At 41.1% G+C, this 18,783-nt stretch overlaps 1 protein-coding gene across 4 annotated transcripts in view; it reads right to left on the bottom strand.

Annotated features, from left to right (window-relative positions):
• The window catches only part of si:ch211-278a6.1 (SRC kinase signaling inhibitor 1), a 117,242-nt gene that overhangs the window by 51,708 nt on the left and 46,751 nt on the right, over positions 1 to 18,783 (bottom strand). The gene's annotated exons all lie outside the window — the stretch shown is intronic.

Genomic DNA, 18,783 nt, shown 5'->3' with positions numbered 1-18,783 from the left:
CACTTCATTAGGCTACAGCTTATTGTGCATCAGCTGACAAGGACCTGACTCAAGGGCCCAATTACAATGGCTGGCAAAGCTGGGCCTATGTACGAAGGCTTATTATTGTGACTGAGCATCCACAACGACAGAGAAAAGCTGAGTAGGCTATGCTGCCTCTAGATAAACATGAAGCTGTGAAGAGAATTAACAAAACAATATTACTAACATTTATATGAATCAACTGCAGAAAGTGCTAACAGAAGTTTAAATGCTAAACAAGTTAATGGCTTGCCAAAAGATATGAATTAAAAAAAAGAAAAATTTAAGATTTGCACCACCACCTTTGTACCACTGGCTTGGAATACAGTCTAAAAACTTTCCAAACTGCAGTTTGTGGATATACTTTCCAAAACTGTATACAAAGCCTTCATCTTGAACACAGCGGGAGTAAAAGTTGTGTGGGCAGAAGAGTAAGAATAGAAAATGGGAACAGGTTATTCATCTTTATTTTCGTCATTCACAGCCAATATATTTTCACATAAGCTGGCAGACAATAACCCTGACAGCCAAAACAATCTGTGCAAGCCCACGCAATGCCAGCATAATTTAAACCTACATAAAAGAGCCGTAATGGGGTGTGTTTCTGGTAACTGCTCTATCACAGGAAAGCAATGTCTGTCAGCAAGTCTGGGTCTGCAGCAGGCCAAATTGGAACTACAAAGACTGAGAACCCCCAGGAAAAGATGCAGCATGTTGGTCAACAAAATAATAGAAGACCTGAATGACAACGGGAGCCCGCAATCAGAACCGATAAGATCTGTGAGCCCAGCCAATGAGGCCTGGGCTGCACTGCCAAGATATAGAGCGCAGTCAAGAGCATTAACCTGCCTAAAAAAAAAAAAGAGCCAGCTGTGGTGGGCCTTGAGAGATAAGACAAGACAAACAGGCAAAGAGAAATTACCTGTGTGGAGAAAAAGATACTGCCAGGAAAATAACTAACAAAAAAAACAATACAGTCAGATTAAGCAGTCCAACTCCATTTGGTGTTTCCCGAATTCCCGACCCCAAAGAGCACCTTCAAACAGTTGACAGAACTTCCTGAGCACCCTGGACTTTTTTGTCTTTCCATTTGGTGTTTCTCTGGATTCATGCAAAATAGATTAAGCCTAAAACCTCCTTCTATTAGGGGAGGTTAAGTTCACAGATTGAAGATAAACTATAAGAAAGATGACAAATAGATTTTTTTAGCTATTGTTTCATATATTGTAATTAACAGCCATTTTTTTCCTCACAATTATTAAGACCTGCCCTGCATTTCACTGAGCCATATTCTCAACTTTTTAGCCTACTTTTTGAGTCACCAGTCTCCACCGCCTTCAGTAGGTTATTTATATATGTAGTGAAATTCTGTCCATGACATGAGGCATTTGCCAACCCACCCACAACAACTATCATCACACATCCATAATTATATTCTGTTAGCCTAGAAATCTAGACACACCCTAGTGGCAGCAAATTTACTTTGCAGCCAGGGGGGTCTAGGCACTCTCCGTTGGCTTGCGAGCTGGAAAAACCAAATTTTCAGGCCTATACATTGTGTATAGAGTCGGTCGGCAGGCTTATGGCGGCTGCTGCTGGGAACAGCGGTCTTCTGAAAGACTTGGAGTTAAGCTTTTCTTTGAGAAAAGAACAAAGAACGGCACAGAAATCATTCTTAATAAAGGAAGACGTGTTCGGAGTTTTGCCGACCAGATACGGCAAAAGTTGAATCTATCAACTAGCTTCGCTACCTTCTTCGTTGCTCTGCCTGTTTGTAGCGCTATCCTATTGCGTGCAGAGGGAATTTGAAAGACAACAGTTTATCCCGCCCCTCGGATTGAGCCCTGTCAATGGTGAATTCCCAGACCCAACATCTTGATGTGGGTCTGGCTTGTCAGGCTAATAGTCTGTATCATCCTGGCCAAATCTTCGACGACATACTTCCAAAAGGAAAGTGTTTTTTTCCCTTTACAGTCACTTGCTGAACTGGACTTTCAACACAGGAAGAGAAGTTGCTGCTCATTATATGCATGGACATATGGTATGGAGAATCAGGAGGTGAGTAGGAAAGTGGATTGGGATTGCTTTGATGGATTTGGAAGAGGCAGGCGGTGTAGCTTTATATTTTGGGCATGTTAAACAAGTGGGTCAGAGGGAGTTTGGAGGGTGTAAGAGAGGTTTCAAGTCTGAAATGATAAGAAAGCTGCAGACTACAGATATGCAATCAGAGCTCTGGATTTTTTAATAGCTAAACCTAAATTCACAGGTACTTCAAATATTTTGACTATACCTGTTGGTCACATATGCAGCTACACCGTGTGGCTACATGAGTTACTCTTGTATTAATGCTGTATTTGAAAAGCATGTAAATATCACTTGGAAAGCTGAAATATGACAATCTTTTAATCGCGATCGATTGACTAATTATTTAAATTGATTAAATGTTTCAGCTTTAATAAAAACTGGAACAAGTTTGGGTAAAACAGTTTCCCAGACAGATTGTTTTTAAAGGCTTTGTGGCTGAGAAATGTTAATTACTTATGCGTACTATTAAAGATGTAGCTCTCTGAATACCGTCTTCCTCATCTCTCTGGCACATACAGCACAAGGTCTTCTCTAGCTGTGATTTGAATAGTCTCGACTGTGCACTGGTTAGACATCAGGGGAAAGAAGTAGCATCAGTGAAGGTAATAAATCCAGTTTAATAAAGTCCCTGAAACAGAACTCTCTGTCCAGAACATTATGTCAAGACAACATTGAAGTGTGTTTGCACTTCAGATACGATCATTTTAATTAGACTATCTAGATTACAGCAATATATTTTTATTTTATCTGACAAACTTTGTATTAATAAATGTGCCAAAGCCTGTTACCAAATTCCAAAAGAAAAGCAATGTTTTATTAGTGTGTATTTTGAAATATGTTTAGTATTGCCAATCCATTACGGTTTGCATTTTTCAATGCAATTTACGGTTATGTGTCTCAGTTTTTAAATTAATGTTGCAATATGCACTTCTTATCTTGAAACATACAGTATATCTGCGTTCAAATGCAATACTTATTTATGTCAATCCTGAGCGCTTGGGCGCTCAGGATTGACATAAACATGTATTCATTGATTTGGTTATTCAGAGGGAATATACAGGGGAAATTGGCAGCCATTGATTTTAGCCTCTCTGTGTGGTTCATTTCTTACTCGATAATTTATATATTTTTTCCCTTATATTTCCTTTGGTCTGTTGTCTCATTCATATCAGATTACCATGCGGGCCTTTAATGTTTCACTCTTTATTATAAGAAAAACCAAGCATTCAATCATCCGTCTTAATTATTCTTACATGTTGAATTGGGTTATAAAAAGGGAGCCAGTTTCTCTGATAGTGCAGTGAGTCCTCCCCAGAAGGTCTGTCGTTATGCAGATGGTTTGGGAAGGCAAGGCAAGGCTCTTCCCTCTGATACACAGCCTAATTTACTGCAAGCATGGAAGGGCCTCTTGTGGGATGCCGGCCGTGACAGCACAGGGCGTATAGACCAGCTGAATATTAACCAGAGAAGAAGGGGGGAAGAGGTAAATCGAGTACAAATGGGTAAAAACAGCAAACTGCTAATCCGGCACGTCTATTAGGGCTCATGGCAACAGAAAATAAGCCAATCAGCAAGGCCTACAGCTGTACAGCAATTGTATCTCTATATACTCCAGTGGGAACAGTTAAAACAAATAACTGGAAGGAGAGAGGGGCATGGCAGGATTAAATATAACCTTCTGAAAAAACACCAATCAGGCCTCTAAAAACCCTGCAGGTCACAACTCAAAAACCAACTAGGGGGCTGCAGTTCCACATGTATTAAATCTTAAAATGAAAGCTGTGGGCCATATCACAGGCAGCCATATGAGGATAGTAAAGAGAGCCTGTAAGGTTAACAAGCTGAAACCAGCTCATGTGCTGCTATTGACTCTCAATGATGTTGTTGTTAGAACATTACTAATCCTCCAAAAGGACTGACAAGTGACTCCCTTCTTATTGACTGCAAGCTGTCACACAGACCTTGAAATTTACCAACCAAATAGTAGACATTCGAATGTCAATGAATAGCAAAAAAGCAACACTGAACTTGAAAGAGAACCATCTCTCTTATCTTTCAGTGTTCTCACTGGTTGTGCTTACTCTACATATAAAAGAATGAGGCTCCAGGTAAAAAGACACATAAACCAGCAGGCATGTGCACTTCACTTTTATATCTACATTAAGGTAATCTCCGAAAGCTTCGGCACTGCTGTGCCAGGAGAGGAGAGTTAAAAGGGGTGAAATTGACGGCTGGCAAGCGAGAGCAGGGCATCAGAGGAAGGACAGCCTGCACGTCAATGCTGCTGGATGTAGTAAGAGGCCGAGAAAGTCAGAAGGCCGCCTCAAGTAAAACTGACAATTGCAATCTGTTGCTCTGCACAAAGTGATGGGAACGCCCTCTTCATCATTAAAACATGTACAATAAGAAGTGACATGCCCAACATTTCACCTTTTTCTCTCCTCTGTCTATGCATCAACTGCCTCTCTCCCACCCACCAACCCTCCCACCTCAAAACTTAGTTTCCCTGGGCAACACTGGGGAATAATGTGGAGGCAGCCAAGTTAAAATTGCAGCAGTAATGTGGATCCAGCAAAGCACCTGTTAATACACAAAGGCACGCACACACTGAGGCAAATCGAGCATGCTACGGCTCCACGTAAATATCTCTGGGGATGTCTACAGCTGAAAACAAAAATGTGCATGTGTATTCAACTGGAGGATGAATGCAAGAGAGATATATAAATGTGACAGATGGCGGGTGGAGGTAGGCACAATACACCTCTTTGTTTCACTTGTCATCCTGTTAAAAGCCTGTGTTTTTCTGGAGCAGCAGTCCAGCAGCAGGTGAGAGCCTCTTAATTACAGCCTGTTGTTCAACCAGGACAGTCAGCACAGTACTGCCACTGGGTGTAAAGAAGACACTCTGGACACACCTCATTACATCAGTGCTGCTCAGTTTACCTCACTGGGGAGGCTGATGCTACCTTCAATAAGATGCTAGATGAAGACAGACGGAGGTAACAGAGTTTTAGAGATGGTATATGACAAATAAGATGTTTGGAGAGCATGGAGACCCCATGCCTGCCTGCATACGGCGCCACTTCAAACTACTGCACCTCCTCTAACAGCGGTGCCTGGACCTCTGATCTACACAGGGCGCAACACTGACTGGTAGTCAGAGATGGTAGATGCCTTAGTCAAAGACCTGCACTGCATGGAGAGAGATGCAGTGCAGCATAAGTCAACCTTCAGTTGTTTTACTCATTGTTTAAATATTGGCATTACATTCTTTAAAAGTACCATACCAAGGTTTTTTCCATGCTTTCTATGATTATTTACAAAATTGTCATTGTCAATTGTCATTTCATGTAATTTCATCATAATAAAATTCAATTAGTAGTTATTCAGTTGTATCAGTTGTATTAATTTGAAGTCTGCACCACATTATCTTGCAAAGAAAATACCAAACTGAAAAAAATAAAAGCAGACATTTTTTTTCCTTATGGTGGATTACCGAGCAAAAGATTCTGAAAGTAGATTTTCACACCACAAGACAATGACTGGAAACCAGTGGCTATCAAAAACCCAAGAAAACTATGGTATGAGGTGGAATTTATAAGTAATCTAAAGTGTAATGACACAAAACATCAGACAATGGTTTATGGAGAAAAGAATATCGATACAAAATAAAACAGAAAACTAAGATTAACACTGAAGTGCTAATGAAATAGGTGGTGTTATAGTGACACCTATTTTCTGAATTTTAGTCACTAAATTGGGTCTGTTACACACTGCGAGTATAAATGACAGAGGCAGCCGACTTCAGGCCTGAGTCATCATAACATCACAACGTGGCTGTTGCTGACAAGTCACTTACAGGGCAATGAAATAAGCTTGGTCCACTGCCACATGTACGTATACATCGACCATATGCACACATAGAGAGCTTGGCACAGACCTGAAGGCAGTGCAGAAATATGCAGACCAGTCCAATGTTTCCTGAACTACTTGCACATGTACATGCTAAATAACCGTCCATTATTATTATTGTTAATCGTATTGATCATATGGCTGGAAATGTCTCTTCCTGTCTGTCCCTGCCCACATGGAGATCAGAGTGTCAGTTACAGAACTGCCTGTGGTGCTGTTATTAAGCATTAACAGTGCGGATTCTTGCTGAATTAAAAGCTTAAATCCAGGTCCTCAAATTTAAGGCAGCTCACTCTACACCACTGTCCTTTTTTCTGCAGTATTACCATAACCACAGTGGACCTCCTGTGTGCAGAGTGAAATAAAGAAAGGCTGACAAAACCGCAACAGGAGGGTAATATATATCCCCCAATACAATATTAGATAGTAAACACACAAATATCTTTCCGCACATGTTAAATTCATCCTGCAGCTGTCGGAGATGGAGGTACTACGTCAAGTGCTCGGGTGCTTACAAGCTAATCTCAATGGATTCAGCAAAGCAGCACGATGCAGCGCACTGCTGGACCAGTGAGCCGAGCACGGAAAGCAGCAACGCAACAAAACAAAGCATAAAAGACCGATTTTGCAGTCACTGTCACCTGTGGTACCATCCACCCGGTTTTTTTTTGTCCTCACAAAAGGAACACACTGAACTATGATAACCATGGAGTGTGTTTTAGAAATAAAGCCATTTGTCTTGATTTGAAACAATTTTGTAATTATGAATGTGGTATTTTGAATTGATTAAATTCAATTAAAAATTGTATCACTTGATGTTTCCATTTACAATATGAACTAGGGCTGGGCCATATGGTATTTATTTTTAATATTTTATTATAAACTTTTGTGCAAAATGAAAATAAAGTGCAAAGATCAGAATGTAAAGCGTTGTCCAAATGATGTTAACATTGCCGTAACGTAGTTCGGCCACTGTTTTATTTTGACATTGTGATATAAACCATGTAGAAAAATACATACGATAGACATTTTTATATTATTTGTATTTATTGTCATATTGCCCAGCCCTCCTAGGAACCTCCACATATAGACCACAGAGAGAGAGAAAAGCCAGACTTTCCTGAGGGGTTGACTATGACTACTTATCATGCAAACAGGCCAACGCTGTCAGAGGCAGGTGGATGAAAACCATCCAATCAGAATCTGCCAGCTGCTCTTTTATCTTGCTCACACATCGCCACATATCTCCCTCAGAACACACGTGAACCACATGGGAAAGCACTGCCACTTAAAACGAAAGGTGCACACGTTAAAGGCATTCTAGCAACTGTACTGCACAACAGACAGACAAAGGAGCCACAGTTGATAAAAAATAAAAAGCGAGCGGAAAAAGACTCAAGTGAAGATCAGTGGTAATGGAGATACCCCTGTGATGGTTGCCAAGGACTCCATTCAAAATCACTCAGGTCTAATAGATAATTATCTATCCCATAGGCCCTATGATATGACCAGCATGCGCGCACGAATGCACACACACACACACACACACACACACACACACACACACACACACACACACACACACACACACACACACAGATTCATGCAGACATCCAGATGCATGGGGGTGCATAAAATGCTGCAAATCAACCACTAACTGAAATATGACTGATGGGGTGAAATTTGGTGGAGTAGCTTAAGCAGCAAAGAAAATCTTAGGACATAAATGGAAGATTTAAGAAGCCTTCTCTATCTGAGCTGATACACCGAGTGTCTGCATATTCATGAGATGAGCAGGGTTATTAGGAAGAAGGGGGCAACGCCGGAGGAAGAAAGCGGTAAGGGAGTTATAAATCTTTTCACAATTTTTGTGTTTCTGCTTTGTGTGTGTACACTAGGAGTGTGTCCCAGTGTGTCTAGCCTGAAATACATATTGCAGACAATGGTGTAAAAAGTCATTAAAATGCATACTTACAGCTACACTATAGGTTTTATGTTAACAATGAATCAAATAAATACACGTAATGTGAAAGGGTCACTCGCAGTAATGAACCCACTGAGAATTATCACCCAACTCTGCAGCTCTGCAGAGCCTCTTAGTCATTTTTAGTTGTTTTAGTTCCTACAACTTTACTGTTATGGTTCGGTCTTAAAATTAGCATTCCTTTTTTTAACATGATCCAAATGAATGTTAATATTTATTTTGAAAATAGGCAGTTCCTGATTACAAATTAGGCTTTAACCTTTTAGGTAATGTCAGGGTTGTGTTTCTGTCAGCTTGTTATTCTTCTGCCCCCAAGAGGCTAGTAGAAAAACATCTACCAATGCAGCTTTAAAAGGTACCACTATTAGCACTACAGAGCAATGATTTTATATGTGGGTCCCTGTTTTGTTTGTCTTGTGCACGCATTCACATGCCTGCCAATGGTGTCACATCATTCCACACAGTAAAAGTGGGAGTAAAGCACCAAAATCAGGAACAAAATGTAGGAAGTAGACATGGAGGTCATAAGGACGTTTTATGAGGGAGGAAATTAAGACTTTGTTAGTATGTTAGACCTTGAAGACACACACAATGCAGTTTGGTGAGTAAAACTAAATGTAAACAGAAGCTGTTTAAAATAAACTCTACAGGGTACCTTTAAAGGTCCCATGACATGAAAATTTCACTTTATGAGGTTTTTTAACAATATGTGTTCCCCCAGCCTGCCTATGGTCCCCCAGTGGCTAGAAATGGCGATAGGTGTAAACCGAGCCCTGGGTATCCTGCTCTGCCTTTGAGAAAATGAAAGCTCAGATTGGCCGATCTGGAATCTTGCTCCTTATGAGGTCATAAGGAGCAAGGTTACCTCCCCTTTCTCTGCTTTGCCCACCCAGAGAATTTGGCCCACCCATGAGAGAGAGACATCATGGCTTTCAAATGAGCAAAGTGGCAGTTGGTCAAGGCCACACCCCACCTTCCATCTTGCCCCCCCCTCTCTCCTCCTCAATAGCTACAGACACAGAAATGGCACATACTAAGGAAAGCTCTAGCTCTAGTGGCTGTAATTCTGCACAAAGGCTGAATTTCGCGAAAGAGACTTCAGATACAGTATTAGGGGACCACTAAGGTCTATATAAAAGCATCCAAAGAGCACCATGTCATGGGACCTTTAAATGCACAGGGGATTCAGAATTAACTGTAAATAATGTTGTATTATATGTTGTATGTATAGTGTATTTTATATATAGCTTTTATGTGTTTAAAGGTCCCATGACATGGTGCTCTTTGGATGCTTTTATATAGACCTTAGTGGTCCCCTAATACTGTATCTGAAGTCTCTTTCCCGAAATTCATCCTTGGTGCAGAATTACAGCCACTAGAGCCAGTCCCACAATGAGCTTTCCTTAGTATGTGCCATAAATAAATATTTAAAAGCAAATTAACCTCTTACTAGTAATATGGCTCACTAAATCAAGACCAATCACACAGTTATTGTTCACACAATAAAAACTGGTTACTTTTACGCAAATACCACTGCTAATAGACTAATAGAATAATGCACTGTTAACTCTGTAACTTCAAGAAAATTCTCAAAAATCCTTCTCTACGTGCTTGGGAGTGCTTTCACTGGACATCGTTTACTGTACGATTTCTGTTGAAATAATAGTGTCTGTCCGTCCTACTTCTTATAATACTCTGTAATTTCATTTAACTGTTAACAGGGCGTTGCTGTAAAAAAGCATGTATGCTAAGCCTGTATAAATTAAGGTCAAATAAATAACTTTTGAAATGCAATGAAATAAAAGAAAAAGTAATAAAAAAAAAGGAATGTTTAAGCAACAAATTCTTAGAAGCCTATTTATGTACAGTAAGACAGTATTTGTTGTTATCGTCTGACTGCAGGTTCATTAGGCTGGCTCAGAGCCTCTTACTGGTTCTCTTCTCCAGAGGCCAACATACTCTGACAGCATCAGGCTGATTAAACAACAGCATTCTGCAAACATTTTGCCAAAACTGTCAATACGAAACCAGAAGTGTCAGAACTTACAAACTGTATGTAGGAGAGTGAGAGCTAGGATAGCTTTTTAACGATACTGCAAGAACCAAGTTTCAAGGTCCAACATTTCTTAAAATGCTCCCTTGGGCGAAACCAGCAGGTACATAATGAGAAGAGGTGTAAAATAACAAAGCAAGGTTTGTGTACAAGATGGAAGCATTAACTGTTTTTCTTCCAGTGGGAAAACAATTATCTTATATTGCTGTGACAATCGGACAGGGTGGATAGATTAAATTAATTACCGGAGTATCAAGAGCTGCTAAAAAGTAAAAATAAATGAAAAAAATCAATAAATCACACTGAAGGTTTAGGATGGCACAGACAAAACAACCATTATGATATGGTGATACAGTTAAAATTCCCCCTCCGATAACAACTAAGGTGTGAGCTTGTCAGATCTGTGCGACCAAACAATGATCTTAATATTTCGACGCTGACTGCCAACACTAAAGACATTACTCAATTTATAATCTAGTTATTATTGTATCTAACACTGAATTAACCGAGACAAACACAACACTGCAGTAGAAATGCAACGTAATTGCAAATGGCATCTGATGTTTTTTTGTTGTTCTTGTGTCTAATTAAACACTTAAGCACCAAAACAAGATTAATATTATTCTAATATCATATCAGAAGAGTGAGAGCGAAAACCCGATTTGTGCTGCTTAGATCGGGAGCCTAAGGTTTCCTAATGATCGTGTAATGATGTGTAATTTGCAGTAAATCTTGTCATTGCTGCTGGTTGAATAAGGGGATCTCAGCTGCTAATGGAGCAGCACTTTTAAGGTTACTTCTTTTATGGGGCAGGATTACTGAGCTGGCTCCGACATGTAGTTAGTTACCTCCACTCCCGGCAGACCTGCTGCCAAGCCTCTTGTAGTATTAACACGCTGCCATTCTCATTCCAGACAGAGCCAATGGGCTAACCTAACAAGCGCTCTCCCACAGGAACACATCTGTTGTCAGATTAGGTAGGCTCTGGCCATGGGTTATCAATCAAAGTGGTGAATTACATTACAAACTGAAATTCATTCTTCACTTGCATCAGCTGATTAAATGATTTACCAGAACAGATGTAGGCAGGAGCGATGGAGAGGTGCCGAAAGACAAGGAGAATGTCAAGGAGAGGGCGTATTCAGCTCCACCAGCCAAATAGAAGCGACTGTGGGCAATGAAACTGAGAAAAAATTGTTTCGAGTTCATCGTCGTCTGTGACAAAAGCAAGGCTGGCACACAATTTGGTTGCATTTCACTTAGCAACATTATCATTTAAAGATGCAGTAGGTAAGTCTTATAAAACTAACACACACTAGTCATATTTGCTGAAACTGACCCTATGTTCCAGTAGAACTACATGAATTATGTAATATAAAAAAAAATCCAGCTTCTCTGGCACCACCTACAGCCTGTAGTGCGATTGGCAAAATTCCACCGCTCCCGGTTGATTTTCTCCAATCAGGGCCACAGGGGGTGTCTATCTGCCTGTCAATCACTGCTCATGCACGCACACGCATATAAGAGCGTTTTCCCCTCCCCGCACACGAGTTGCAGAAAGGTTTGCCAAAACTCGGGTGAATATTGGAGCGGCTTTTCAGAGGTGGCGTGAGCTCCGGGATTTTAAAGATCTGAAGAACGATGCAGATGTAGCCACATTTCTTCTAGACAGGTAACATAATTACCATAAATGATTTATCTTTCACTTGGTTATTAGTAGTCAAAAGTCCAAAAAGCTATGTTGGTGAGGATAATAGTAACGTTTGCACAGTGGTCGGTCTTATATGATGCTGAAATGGCTAACGCTAGCCTGCTAGTTAGCATCGTTTTACAGTTGGTGAGTAAACATTGTGTTAGTGTTTAGTTATTGAAAATGTTGTCTGACATGCCGGCAGTTGTGTCAAACTCCGTTGTGTGGGAGGGGCTTAGGAGACGGTTTGCGCTGCAGCAGAAAGGGGGGAGGGACTGAGAAGTTGTCGATGTTCAAATTTGTTGGCAAAGTCCTGGATCTTCACAATCTTACCTACAGCAGCTTTAATGGGTTTATAACATTTGCAAGTATCACTGTACTTTATACGATATTACATCTAAGCACTCTCCTTGATGTTTGACTTTTAAAATGTACAGCTTTTGTGGCAGACCAAGGCATGCAGAGCTAAAGCCCTGCAAATAAGGTCAAACACGAGGCGCCCTGTTAGCTCACCTGGTTGAGCGTGTGCCCCATGTAAAAGGCTCAGTCCTTACTGCAGTGTCCGTGGGTTTCAGTCCAATCTGTGGGCCTTTGCTGCATGTCATTCTCCCTCTCTCTCCTCTGTCCTAAATGCCTAAAAATGCCCCAAAGAATTAAGGCCAAACACAAGGACCCAATGGAGAGTGGCAAAGGTTAAACTGAAGAGCACAAATTGGGATGATACTTGGTGAAGAAAGAGACAATAAATGGCCTTAAAGGGGTGATAGAATGCAAAACCGATTTTACCCTGTCATAGTTGAATAACGACAGTTCGGTGGGTAAATAGGACATACATAGAAGCTCAAAATCCCATTGACACCCTTTTACTATGAAAATTTCATATTTTGAAACTGCCGCTGAAAACGGGCGAATCCCAACAAAGCTGGAAGTTGACGTCAACCTCCCAAAAACCGGAACCTTTGTCAGCCCATGGGTGTATTAAGAAAACGGTCCACACCATTTACATAGGCTACACAACTGACCTGAGATCAGTTAGTCTTCTGAATCTAGGTCGCGCGATCTCAGAAAATGTATACATTGTTCATATGCTATTTTACCATTAAATTTACTTCTGAGAATTTTTATGCGAGAAATCAACTACTTAGAGGTCAAATATGGGCCGTTTTTACGAAAATTGATTTCTAATTGCAAAATTTTGTCCGACTGTGTCGGACTTCAGAGGCTGGTGCTGCCTGTGTTGCTGCCTCGCCGCCTGGCCTGCCTTCCTCCACAGACCCGGTGTAACACCGGCTTGCTGTGAGCCCGATTGAGCTCCGGCCGCATCTGCAGCCCACAGCACCTCATACCGCGCAAAGTCACCGTTTGGGCTGGTGGACTACTACCAAACGCCGCTGCTCTGACAGAGCTCCAGGGCCTGCAACTCCCCTCTTCCTGCTAGCTAGCTAAATGCCCGGTGTATGTGAGTGAAAGCGCGGTCAGCGAGCTTTTACGCCAGCATTCTCTTACCACAGATTCTAGTTAATCTTATAATGTGTGTAATTATAATGTGTTGAGTTATTTAAACAAACGATTGGGAAAATAAACGCGCGCTTGTCCATGAGTCTCATTGATAGAGCCTGCGGCTGGATGGAGCTCTATCAATGAGAGCTAGCTAACCTCCTCTTAGAATTCCTCGGAATTCACAAATATTCATTAACTTGAAATCGGACACCGTTGTTAGCTTTATAAAAATATAGTTAGATGTTGTATAATGGTGGGCGAGAAATTCAAACTGTAAATATACTCAATTACGACCAAAAAGAAGCTAACTAGCGCGAATCTGTACACATAGGATTGAAGGGACAGGCGCGGCTAACGAAACCCTTACAGCTCACAAATATTCATTAACTTGAAATCGGACACCGTTGTTAGCTTTATAAAACATATAGTTAGATGTTGTATAAGTGGCGTCCGGCGAAATTCAAACTGTAAATATACTCAAATTACGACCAAAAATGAAGCTAACTAGCCGCAATCTGTACACATAGGATTGCAGGGACAGTCGCAGCTAACGAAACCCTTACAGCTCACAAATATTCATTAACTTGAAATCCGGACACAGTCGTTAGCTTTATAAAACATATAGTTAGATGTTGTATAAGTTGGCGTGCGAAATTCAAACTGTAAATATACTCAAATTACGACCAAAAATGAAGCTAACCTAGGCGCCGCAATCTGTACACATAGGATTGCAGGGACAGTCGCAGCTAACGAAACCCGTACAGCTCACAAATATTCATTAACTTGAAATCGGACACCGTTGTTAGCTTTATAAAACATATAGTTATATGTTGTATAGCTAAGTGGCGTGACATGTGTGTAACATTTGGTAAGAGATTGCTGGTGTAACAAGCTCGCTGACCGCGCTCTCACACACTGGCCATTTAGCTAGCAGGAAGAGAGGAGATGCAGGCCCTGGCGCTTTGTCAGGGCAGCGGCGTTTGGTAGTAGTCCACCAGCCCAAACGGTGACTTTGCGCGGGTATGAGGTGCTGTGGGCTGCAGCAGCCGTTCCGGAGCTCAATCGGAGCCCACAGCAAGCCGGGGTCTGTGGAGGAAGGCAGGCCAGGGCGAGCCCTAACAGAGCAGCTGAACTCCGACACACAGTTTTACCAAATTTGCAATTAGCCATCCATTTTCGTAAAACGGCCCATATTTGAGCTTTATATCGTTGATTTCTCGCATAAAAAAGTCTCAGAAGTGAATTTGGTAAGGAAACATTGCAGTGTCTGGAATATGAGATTCTGTCGCGTTTCTAATGTATGTGTATTGGAGATTCGCTCAACCAATCAGCGCGCGTCTCTATGTGTGTGTACGGGGCTAAGGCTCAACCAAGCAGCGCGCAGCTCATCTAAATATTCATGACCATACCATATTTGGAAGAAAAGCTCTTGTTACAAATAGGGCCAAAACACAGGGATGCATAAGGGCCAATAAAATATCAACCAGGCCATTTTCAGCCCAACTAATGTTACATACCCCATTAGGAGACCATAAGGAACAGTGTGAAATACCCTATATAATCATTCTATCACCCCTTTAATAGCCTTAGAACAAGCCTGAACTGCTAAAAGCAAAACCCTGCTTCTTCAGCATCAGTACAGGGTTTTCTTACCCTTGGGAAATAAACTGGGTTCATAGTACGATTAGTCTCTCTTGACTGCTACCTGAAGGGGGAGACACTCACAGAAGTGATGATTCTCTTTAAAAAAAAATGAGAACATGAGCAATTTTTCCTCTTCGTTTAATTGTAATGCTAACATTTTTTTTAAATTAAAAGAGCAGGAGGCAAAAAATACCTCCAAGAAACAGGAGCAAATAAATTGGGATCAATCAAAACAGCCCGACGTTAGCTAAGACGAGTATGACAGTGGCCGACTATGCAGATAGGTCACCCTGGCAACAGGTCAGCTGATCCACAAAGCTGTTTTTGGCCCAACACACAGACACTCATATTTATCCAACAAGCATACAGTGTGAGGTTGCACAGGCATGATGGTGAGGAGACAGCCAGAGACAGATGTGGCACAAGCAGGGCGCAGAGTTTACAAGTTATCAAGTCAGCATGGCACAGATCTGTGTTATGATGCTGATAGTCATGTGTCACAGTACAAACTGCTTTCTGTCAACTGGCATCAGAGATGAGACAAATGGAGCATCAGAGGACAGGAGGTAGGTGGTGGATTTTCCTAAGGCTGCTTTGCAGCAAATGTTGTAGAGAGCTGTGAAGTTAACAGAATCCAAATTAACTCCCCTATGTTAAAATCATGTTTTTGAAATAATTGTCTTTTGTTAACACTAAACCCTGATCTAAGAGGATAGATAGATCACAAAATAAACATGTTGAAACAGTGTCAAAAATACAAAGAGACTACTGTATTTGATGTAAAGTGAAAACTGTGACACAGATGAGAGATGAAATCCCGTATCTAGCATTCCAGCCTGTCTGGGAGGGTTTTGTCAAGCCTCTTGATCACAGAACAAGTGTGGAGATGAGTGGCACACAGCAGTCCCTAGTGGGGTGTTAGAGTAATTGCTTGTTTCACCAGTCCCCAGAGGATATCACAAAGTGGGCTGCAGAGAAGCTCGGTAAAAACCTGCAAAACAGCGGCTCCTTCTGCCTTATTTCCATCAGCCTCTGCTGCCTGCCTGTTTGTACAAGAAAATACCACCACAATGACTTTTGTAGTGTGTGGCCCTGTGTAGAGTCAGAATGCTAGCCACTGAGAATAGAAATTATGTTATACTCATTGTCATTATATTATTGAGAAATGTGGTTGTTTTGTTTTGCTGATGCCAGGATTGCACATTACAGGAGTTAACTTGAGAGTTCATACTCTGAGATCAGTTTTGGCCATTAGTGGATTGTGGATTGAGGATGGGATGTAAATGTGAGATCGACTTTGGAACTGACTTGTGAATAGGGCTGACCCAAAGCTTTGATCGTTGCCATGGTAATCAACGTCTAAATCAGTATTGGAATGCTTCGTTCTTTAATTATTTGTATTATTATATAATGCATTATCTCGAATAGCCCATGAAATAAGGAACCGCAATCCCACATTATTAATGTATGCATCAACATTAATTATAATTAGTGTAGGGCTGTCAACGTTAACGCATGAGATTCATCTAAAAAAAAATAATGCTTTATTTTTTTAACACAAAGTAAGCATTTTATCAAGTTTGACCTCAACCTCTTCCCGTTATGGCAGTGCAGATGTTACGTTTCGTGTGATACGTGTTGCATGGCAAGTGCGAGTAAACGATGACTGCTGAACGGCAAGTTTCCTTATAAGAAGCTTTGAGATGGAAGTTTTGGAAAAACCAAAGTTGTGTGCATTTATTGCAGTGATGAACTGTCCTTCCACCAAAGCACGGCAAGTTTGAAGTACCATTTTCAGGCGAAACACATTTTTGCTGATGTTAGCAAAGATGCTAGTGCTGAGACAGGGTCAACAAGCCGTGCTCGTCAAGCGACACTGGCAGAGTGCAGCCGGGGCAAGTTGGTCAACAAAACAACAACAGCATGAGAATACATGAACTGTACGACACTAAAAAAGCTACAAAAGTGAGGCAGTAGGCAGAAAGTACTTTTATTGCACTTACTGGAGACCACTGGACATGGTCGTCACAAGCAGGTGCATATGGTAAGCTGGCCCATATTGCAAAAAGGTACTTGGCTGTGGCAGGGTTGGCTCAGTGGGTAGAGCAGGCACACATATACTGAGGGGTTCATGTCCAGGGTTTGAATCCGACCTGTGATGATTTCCTGCATGTCTTCCCCCTCCCTCTCCCCTTTCTCACCCAGCTGTACTATCAAATAAAGGCAGAAAACCCCAAAAATAATCTTAAAATCTTTAAAAAAGGTACTTGGCTACACCTGCACCAACAGTGTTCTATCTGGCAGGCAACATTCTGCAGAAGAAGAGGTGAGCTCTATCATCTGAAAATCTGAACAAGCTAGTCTGCCTGAGCAACCGGTTTAACCAAGAATGTAGAGTCTGTTCCCTCTGCCTCTTCACATACATTATGGAATTCTATTTCTAAAATATGCCTACTTATTGTTGCATTCAGTTGAGTTGATGTTACTATGCAAAAAAATGACAGGTAAGCTATTTGTGACTTTGTAGCATACATTACTTTGTAGCAGCTGTTGGTTACTGCTAAATATGTCGGCAGTTCATATGGATGCCTCAACAAATTAACATTGTTATTCAACACTTTCTTTAAACCAGTTTGTCATGCATTTATTTATTTCAACACTGCACGTTTACAAGTAAATCCTAGTATTTTAAATTTGCAAATAATTGTTATATATCACAGCCCATGATGGTGATTAATTTGATATAAGTTTTTTATTGATTGACAGCACTAAATTAGTTATTTTCAGACGAAGCGCAGTTTGTTGCGTGTGTAGGCCTAGGTGCGGCGCTGTCCCAGGTACTGAAATCGATAGACAGACGGGAAGAACATGTCAAGGTCTGTCTCACTTCATCCTGGTGCCCGGCCTGAGCCTAACGTTACCAGCACCAAAACTGAAAGTTTGACCACATGAGTGCTAGACACGCGGCGGAAATTATCGGCATGCAAGATGTTGAAAAAGTTAAGCGTAAATTTGCGACGATGTAAAAAGCAGTATGAGGAAAATAATGCGTTTTATGAACATTAAAGAATGGTAACATAGTGTAGACCCCCAAAGAGTGTTTCACCACTGCAACAGTCTTATAAGTCTATGTGGGCTCGTATGTGTAGGACACAATAAATAAAGACTTTTTCAGAATACACAAAGTTTTGTGATCCCTTTGGACATTTCTGTTTTTTCACACCTACATTACCAAAGAACAGCAAAATGCTTTCACTTGATTTCCAGTATTTCAGGTTTAAAGTGATTTGTTGCTGCAAGTGGCTTGTTTAGAGAACAAATGGAACACATTTCCCATGATGAATAATTGCATTTTATGTAGCTAGTATTGCTTTTATTCAGTTTCACTTACAGTATGCTGCGATTATGGCACGCAGCCCTTTCTGCATTCTCCACCATTAATACATGTCCTTGTGCTTTTGAAATGTCTTGTGTACTGCATACTGTATAATCTTGACTAAAAGAAATTCCAGTCACACATCCTGCTCAACCATTATTTATCTGCCTCTTATGTGTAGCATTGGCTGTCCTACTATACACCAAGTTGTCCAGACACTAATGGCCATGCAGTAATGTATGCCACATCATGTGTGTGTCTGTTTGGATGCAGGTTTTTCCATTCACTCATCACAAGTCCAATAATCTTTGTGCACATGCATCAAGGGTATCAGTTGCCAACACTGCATTCTCCTCCTCATCCTTGTCCATGTCATGCCTCTTTCCCTCTATCTCTCGTCTCCTTCGCTGCCACATGTGCTCTGAGCATCTCATTTGGGTTGGTGTGCAGCCAGTTGGCACGAAAGAGGAGGAGATGACGAGTTTTAGACGTTAACAAGCTGTCACTGCCAACACAAC

The sequence above is a fragment of the Perca fluviatilis genome, chromosome 15 (assembly GCF_010015445.1).
Source record: "Perca fluviatilis chromosome 15, GENO_Pfluv_1.0, whole genome shotgun sequence".
Classification (NCBI taxonomy): domain Eukaryota; kingdom Metazoa; phylum Chordata; class Actinopteri; order Perciformes; family Percidae; genus Perca; species Perca fluviatilis.
The sequence above is the reverse complement of the archived record's forward strand: the minus strand, read 5'-3'. Positions and strand labels throughout refer to the sequence as shown.